Source organism: Pinus tabuliformis, chromosome 5_2 (genome assembly GCF_031772625.1).
Source record: "Pinus tabuliformis cultivar Carrire ecotype Pingquan chromosome 5_2, CPIR1, whole genome shotgun sequence".
NCBI classification, from domain to species: Eukaryota; Viridiplantae; Streptophyta; class Pinopsida; order Pinales; family Pinaceae; genus Pinus; species Pinus tabuliformis.
Window position 1 is genome coordinate 740,460,946 of NC_142306.1, and position 8,187 is coordinate 740,469,132.

At 39.3% G+C, this 8,187-nt stretch overlaps 1 pseudogene; it reads left to right on the forward strand.

Annotated features, from left to right (window-relative positions):
• The first annotated feature begins 1,400 nt into the window (after window positions 1-1,400).
• On the forward strand, window positions 1,401-3,437 carry LOC149161360 (heat shock cognate 70 kDa protein pseudogene; annotated as a pseudogene).
• The last annotated feature ends 4,750 nt before the right edge of the window (window positions 3,438-8,187 follow it).

Here is an 8,187-nt window from a genome sequence, read left to right on the forward strand (position 1 = left end):
AAGTTTACCCATTATTAGCAATGTGAAGCCCTTCCATCACAAGAGTTCAACCACATTGGTCTACTAGGCAAGTCCACACTCACACATGCAGAGGATTCCACCCATAATAAACATAAAGGATGCATAAATAGTAAACATAAACCACTCAAAGAAATCATACTACTCCATGCCAACAATGTGCAAACTAGAGAATCACACAACATAGTTGTTCATTTCAAAAACAAATACTCTTCACAAGAATCCATATAAGAAAATCATGTGTGCTTCCCCACTAAAAAACATGCAAAAGAAATGAATAATACATTAGTTATTTTTCAAATATAGGAAACATTTCTATTTATTTATAAGAAATCAAGAACAACATATGATCCAAGAGGGCATATATACAACAAAAGGAAATCATAATTTTGTTCACATGAAGAATTTCCTCTCATAGAAACATGAAAAGATAGGATGTAAGGATAACTTCTTCCCTCTTCTTGTCTTCATTAGAAAGTACGGTGACCCTTGAATATAAGACTAGTTTTTAATTGGAAATTGTGGAGATAGTTGATTCTATGAGATATTTTTTTGTGGCTCACCAAAGTAAACAACAGATATTTTTAGACCAATTACACTTGGATATGGGTTCGTAATAAAAAAATCTCATACTAAGGAATCAAGGTACCTATGTCACTAATTGAAACATACCCATTTCATTGTTAGAAATTCAGCCTATTAAGTTGTAGCACTAAAATTATGAGGTTGGAAGATGAAAACCATTGCAAGCATAAAATAAAATCCCAAAACCCAATAGATGAAGTTTATTGAAGGAGAGAAATAGGGTTATCCAACAATAAGACTTCTAGATGGGATTTTTCAATGACTGAATTATATTTATGGGGAAATTATTTAAAATTTACTTTCCTCTTATTCAAATGAAGTGAATTATGTTGAAATTGCTTTAAATTATAGTAATAATTATTTGAACATTCTCCTTTTCCTATATTTTTGGTAGGAATATACCATTTTTTTTTGCCCCACAAATTAAAATTAAAATTTTTAAAATTATAAGATTATACTTATGGGATGAAAGATGAAAACCGTTGCAAATTATAATAATAATATCCCAAATTCCCATAATGAAGTTTTTAGTAGAAAATTTAGTATAACAATAAAAAAATGGTAGATGAAGTTTTTAGAAGGAGAAAAATGGGTTTATGGGTTTACAGAACAACAAAAATTGATAGATAAAGTTTCTCAAAGGAAAAAAATAGATTTGTATCACAATAAAAACTTATGATATATTAAGCAAAGTTTTTTGGTAGAAATCACATAAGTGGAATTTTTTTAATGACACGTTTGGAACCAACAATTATGGGGACCACGTGTTCGTGTTCATTTGTGGGAGTGTGCAGCACAACAGGGTGGAAATGATCGCCAATGATCAGGGGAATCAAAACACTCCTTCCTATGTTGCCTTTACTGATACAGAGCGTCTGATTGAAGATGTCGCCAAGAACCAGGTCTCCATGAATCCCATTAACACTGTTTTCGGTCTGTAATCTTTACCATTTATTCTCTGTCACTCTTTTGAGGGAATTTATTCCACTGCTTGTTGTTGTATATGTGATTCAGTTGTTGTATATTAATTCCCCTTTCATTCTCAAATATGAACCTGGATTGACATAATTCAGCTTATAGTTTTACATGTTGTATGATAGCTTTTGCCTAGAATTTGCATCTGTAAGATTCTGTTTGCGTAGAATTTGTATTTGTGTTCAATCTAAATCAGTTCTTTATGTTATGGCGGCTGCAAAGCGGTTTATTGGTAGGAGGTTCTCTGATCCCTTCGTTGTGATTATGACGAAATTATGGCCTTTCAAGGTCATTTCAGGGGTTGGCAATAAGCCCAGCGTCATTGTAACATACAAAGGGGAGGAGAAGCATTTTGTAGTCGAAGAGATCTCTTCCATGGTTTTAACTAAGATGAAGGAGATTGCCCAAGCTTATCTTGGGACCACTGTTAAGAATGTTGTGGTCACTGTTCCTGCATACTTCAATGATTCTCAAAGGCAGGCAACTAAGGACGCAGGCGTAATCTCTGGGTTGAATGTTATGAGAATTATTAATGAGCCCACTGTTGTTGCTCTTGCCTATGGGCTTGACAAGAAGGCTAGCAGTGCTTTTGAGAAGAATGTTCTTATCTTTGATTTGGGTGGAGGTACTTTTGATGTGTCCCTTCTCACAATTGAAGAGGGTATTTTTGAAGTGAAGGCTACTGTTGGTGATACACATTTGGGTGGTGAAGATTTTGATAATAGATTGGTGAACCACTTTGTACAAGAGTTTAAGAGAAAACATAAGAAGGATATTAGTGGTAATGCTAGAGCCCTCAGGAGACTTAGAACTTCCTGTGAGAGAACTAAGAGAACCCTTTCATAAACTGCCCAGACCACCATTGAGATTGATTCCCTATATGAAGGTATTGACTTCCATACCACTATTACTAGGGCTAGATTTGAAGAGATGAACATGAATTTGTTCAGGAAGTGCATGGAGCCTGTTGAGAAACACCTGCGGGATGCGAACATGGGCAAACGCTCAATCCATTATGTGTTTCTTGTTGGTGCGTCTACTAGGATCCCTAAGGTTCAGTCCTTGTTGCAGGACTTTTTCACTGGCAAGGAGCTTTGTAAGAGCATTAACCTTGATGAGGCTATTGCATACGGAGCTGCAGTGCAAGCTGCTATTTTGAGTGGAGAGGCCAATAATAAAGTGCAAGATCTGTTGCTTCTATATGTTACTCCCCTTTCATTAGGGCTAGAAACTGCAGGTGGGGTTATGACAGTTCTCGTCTCCAGGAATACTACCATCCCCACAAAGAAGGAGCAAGTCTTTTCTACTTACTCAGACAATCAGCCTGGTGTGTTGATTCAAGTGTATGAGGGTGAGCGAACTCGAACCAGGGACAATAACTTGTTGGGTAAATTTGAACTTTCTGGTATTCCCCCTTCTCCCATAGGAGTTCCCCAGATCACTGTGTGCTTTGATACTAATGCCAATGGTATTCTAAACGTCTCTACTGAGGACAAAACCACTGGGCAGAAAAACAAAATCACCATTACAAATGACAAGGGTAGATTGAGAAGATGGTTCGTGATTCTGAGACATACGAGGCTGAAGATGAAGTGCACAAGAAGAAGGCAGAGGCCAAGAACTCTTTGGAGAACTATGCTTACAACCTAAGGAATACCATTCGAGATGAAAATATTGCGGCAAAGTTAGATCCTTCTGATAAAAAGAAGATTAAGGATGCTCTTGAACAGACTATCCAGTGGCTGGATACCAACCGGCTTGCAGATGCTGACGAGTTTGATGACAAGATGAAGGACCTAGAGAACACTTGCAATCCTATCAAGATAAAATTACAGACACTCAATAATATATTCTATTGATCTGAATGAGGAAATTACACAAATATTTATACAATCAATAGTCTCAAGATAGGAATGTTATCTTAGATGTACAGTAGTGTAACCACACACTAAACTAGGAGAAACTATATTCTAGCTTATTCCTATTATGTAGGAACAAACTCCTCAAATAGAAAATTACAACCATAGACAAGTAGGAATTAATTATTTCTAACTCCCCCCCTTAATGACTACTTGTCATGATAGTCAAATCCACCACCATTAGGCGAATTGCATGTACAAAACCTCCAAAAACACAATCTGTCAGCCTCGGACAGATCCACAACTTCTATGGTCCCGCGGATCCCCTTGAAGGTGAATTGGCGCGATCCTGAATGAAAAACCCGCGCCTATTGGCGCGATTAATGGCCTAACAGACACGCCAGTTGGCCTTCCTGGCGCTGCTGTCAGTGCGAAAAACGCACCAATCCCCTTCTACTCAGAAAAAAAAATCATCTGAGTCCGAGCCAAGTGTTCTGCAGTCCACCTGCTCAATTGAGCACAAAGCTCTCGTGTACACACAACCACAAAAGCAAGCAGAGAAAGATTCACTCAACTTGTCAAACAACACATTGACATCCACGATTCCAGCCACAAAGGCAAGCTGGCCACAAAGGCACTTCAGTCACAAAGACCATATAGATGGTTTCTGGCTCACCACCAACCCTCACTTTCAAGTGATAAAAGATGGTTTCAGGCTGACCATAAACCATTACAAAGTGGTTTTAAGATCACCACGAACTTTCAGATGCCTTTAAAAATCTTACATCTGATTCCACATTTTGGAGTTTCTGGGTACATACAATGACTATTACAATAACATGCTAGGGAGTCTATTCCACAAGCCACACTAACTCAAACAAACATCTACTTTGTTGTCCACCATAAACATTGTTGCTGCTCCTTTACCTCATCTTTTCATAGTTCACATCTTGGGCATCTTTGTCAAATAACTTCTTGGAACTCCATGCTTAACCTGTCATTCGTTAGAGTCGCGAATTCTAACAAAATAACTTTACCTAAATTGAGTTAGCTAGGCTCAATAAGGCATAATAATTTTATCCATAATTCCAAGAAATAAATAAAAAAAATAACTTTCATGTTAACCCAAAAAAGTTCTTGTTCTTCAAAGCACCAGCCCTTGAGCGACACCAGATTCTTGTGCCGCAGCTGCCCAACGACCGCGAGCTCAGCCTCAAAGGTCTTCTCCAGGCTGCTGCGCTCGCCGTTCTCGGAAAGACATTTCACGGCCACAATAGAGCCATCGCTGGGCAAAACTGCCTTGTAAACCCGACCGAATCCCCTGCTTCTGAGCAGCTCACCCAAAACCTTGTCCACACTGTTGTTGTGGGAAGATCCAAGATCACAACACATTGCGTTCGATCTGATCCATGTAAGATTACTGACAACAGATCGCTCCACGCTTCTTCACGAACACGCAGCTCACCACAGGCTGCTCCAAACTTACTCAACAGAATACTGCCCACAAATCTCACGCAGCTAGCACTCCTGACGCAGAAATCATCTCTCTCACGTAGGTGGAGCTCATCATAATTTCGTTGTGCATGAACATGCACCAATAGGCACCACGCCTACTCTCACCGCGAGGAGCTGGATTATCAAAGCCATTCCCGTCGCCCACATCAGAAGCCATAGCAAGGAGTACCCTGCAACCGCCCCTGCCTGCAAATCCCCCTCGAGATTCCCTGGATCAAGAAACGCAATGCTCATGAGAAATCCAGGCCCCGCAAACAGCCACAGCTTCCGCCATGAAAACGGAGGCACGTAACCCTTGTCTTCTCCGTCCGGATCGTCTATATTAACAGCAATTTTCTCATGTTCTTCTCCATCGATTTCCAGCCGCTGACCTATTGTCTTCTTCGGCTCACCAGTAACAGCAGCGAGATGCCATGGCTCGAAACATAAAAGGTCCTATGCGCACGACGGTCAAAGGAGGTCTCGGTAGCCTGCTCCCTCAGATCTAGAACAATGCCAGATTTGTGCCTAACTTCCATCGCCATCGCTGCCATGCCTTTGACATAGCCAAGTATCTTCCTTCACCATCTACTTATGAGTGAACACAAGTTTAGTCCTCTCCATCTCTAGCATTTGCGCGCCACCGGAGAAATCCATCTTCTCGGAGGCCGTTTTTCCAGCAACCTCGGTCTCCCTGACGTATTTCTTCCAGTAATACACCAGAAAACATTAGCATTATCAAAATCAGAACGGCAGCATCTCTAACAGATATATTATAACCCCACAGATGTCTTGAGATATCGAGACCCGCATAAAAGGGGACAAACACAGCCGCGGCCATTGACGAATCATTCGTCAGGCACTCGTACTGCTTCATCCTGTTGCGGAAAATCACATCCACAGCGAATTGATTCGTCGCAAACCACCCAGTATTCGAGAAAACCCCCTCGGTATTCTCCAGGGGAGGGCCAAGCCCGGCATTTGACGTGAATTTACACATGTTCGTCCACAGGCTCAGCTGCCGGCATTCCTTGAGCATGTCTTCATTAAACTTCGCGGGCAGATCGTGCACATAAATATACCTCCCACCGCATGGATCACTGCTGTTTTCTGCGGTTTTCAGGGCCTTCAGGAAGGGTTTCGGTGCTTGGGGTTTCTCAGCCAGGGGTTTCGGTGGCAAAAGATTTTGATTTTCCCTTTCATGGCCGGAAATCCCCTCAGATCTATACTGCGAACTAGTCTCGAATGCAAAGAACGAGAAATAAAATATCACGCACCATACAGCACAGCACACCAATACCATATAAAAGAATTTGTAGCGGGACTTGCCTGTGTGTTTGTCCATTCTCTTACGCAAGAGGTGAGAACCGGGAGGCATCACATCAGACTACCACAGTATTGGCCTGCACAGCTTCTGCCATTGCCCAGCACCATCTCTTCTGCAAATTAAGTAGCCACTGGAAGGGGACTAACGAGACAAGAAACTTCCCAGCACGTCGGAAGTTGGCATCGGCCGAACTCCAGTTTTTGGCAAGAAAAAAAAAAAATCGATGAATGCATCAGCGCTGAAGAATCAATGCAGGCACGAACAGGCCGTTAAAACTTGCAAAGGCACGAATACGCCGCTCCGTAGACCCAATTAATCAATGGGCTAAATCAATGCACAACGCATAGCGTTACGCTCCCTTGACTTTCAGAACCCTAGTCGATGGACAAACACAGTAGTTTATTTCTCTATGCCCAGGAACGACCAAGCCCAGGAGGGGCCAGGCCCTCATGGGCTCCGATACCAAGATAAAATTACAGACACTCAATAATATATTCTATTAATCTGAATGAGGAAATTACACACATATTTATACAATCAATAGTCTCAAGATAGGAATGCTATCTTAGACGTACAGTAGTGTGGTTGAGAGATTCTCTCAACCACACACTAAACTAGGAGAAACTATATTCTAGCTTATTCCTATTATGTAGGAACAAACTCCTCAAATAGAAAATTACAACCATAGACAAGTAGGAATTAATTATTTCTAACTTATCATTGCTTAGATAATATGGAGTCGTTGGATCTCCTGAACTGCTGCAGGCTTGGCGCCTCAAATTGAAGAAGTTGATTAAATAATTTTCACCTTTATTCCGTGTTAGATGATAGAACGCACTTACAAACCAGGATTTAGAAGGTGGACTCTCTCAATTTTAGACATGAGAATTGAACGTTGTTGTTTTGACATGTAAGGAAATGAGGATTTGTGTTGGATATTCTATTTGGTCGTTATGAGCTGTGTTTTGTACCGCTAAGGGATTTTCCTTGAAATATTTGATGTATGTTTCACTTAAACTGTGGTGCAATAATGAGGATTTAAAAGGTGGATTCTCTTCATTTTAGACATGATAATTGAATGGTGTTGTTTTGATGAGTAAGGAAAAGAGGATTTGTATTGGATATTTTATTTCGTTATAATGAGCTATTTTATTTTTTGAATATGCTTTTATTGTTATATTGGTTTTGTATAGGTTTTTTAGTTCTTACTAATCCGAGTTTAGAAAGTAAATGGTTTCTGTATTTTAAGAATAACAACTAAATGTTACTATTTTGTACTGTTAAGGGAGTTTCTTTGAAGTATTTGATATCTATTTCAATTTCATTGTCGTGGAATAATAAGGATTTAGAAGCTGGATCGTCTCTCAATTTTAAACATAAGAATGGATCATTGTTGTTTTGACATGCGAGCTGTGTTCTGTACGGCTAAGAGATTTTCCTTGAAATATTTGATGTATGTTTCAATTAAATTGTGGTGCAATAATGAGAATTTAAAAGGTGGATTGTCTCTTCATTTTAGACATGATAATTGAATGATGTTGTTTTGATGGGCAAGGAAAAGAGGATTTGTATTAGATATTTTATTTTGTTATAATGCACTGTTTTATTTTTTCAATATGCTTTTATTGCTATATTGGTTTTGTATAGTTTTTTTTAGTTCTTATTAATCGAGTTTAGAAAGTAAATGGTTTCTGTGTTTTGAGCATAACAACTGAAAGTTACTATTTTGTACTGTTAAGGGAGTTTTTTTGAATTATTTGATATCTATTTCAATTTCATTGTGGTGGAATAATAAGGATTTAGAAGTTGGATTGTCTCTCAATTTTAAACATAAGAATTGAACATTGTTGATTTGACTTGCAAGGAAAACAAGATTTGTGTGGGATATTTTATTTGTCCTTATCATGTTGTAATACTTGAGAGTTGTTT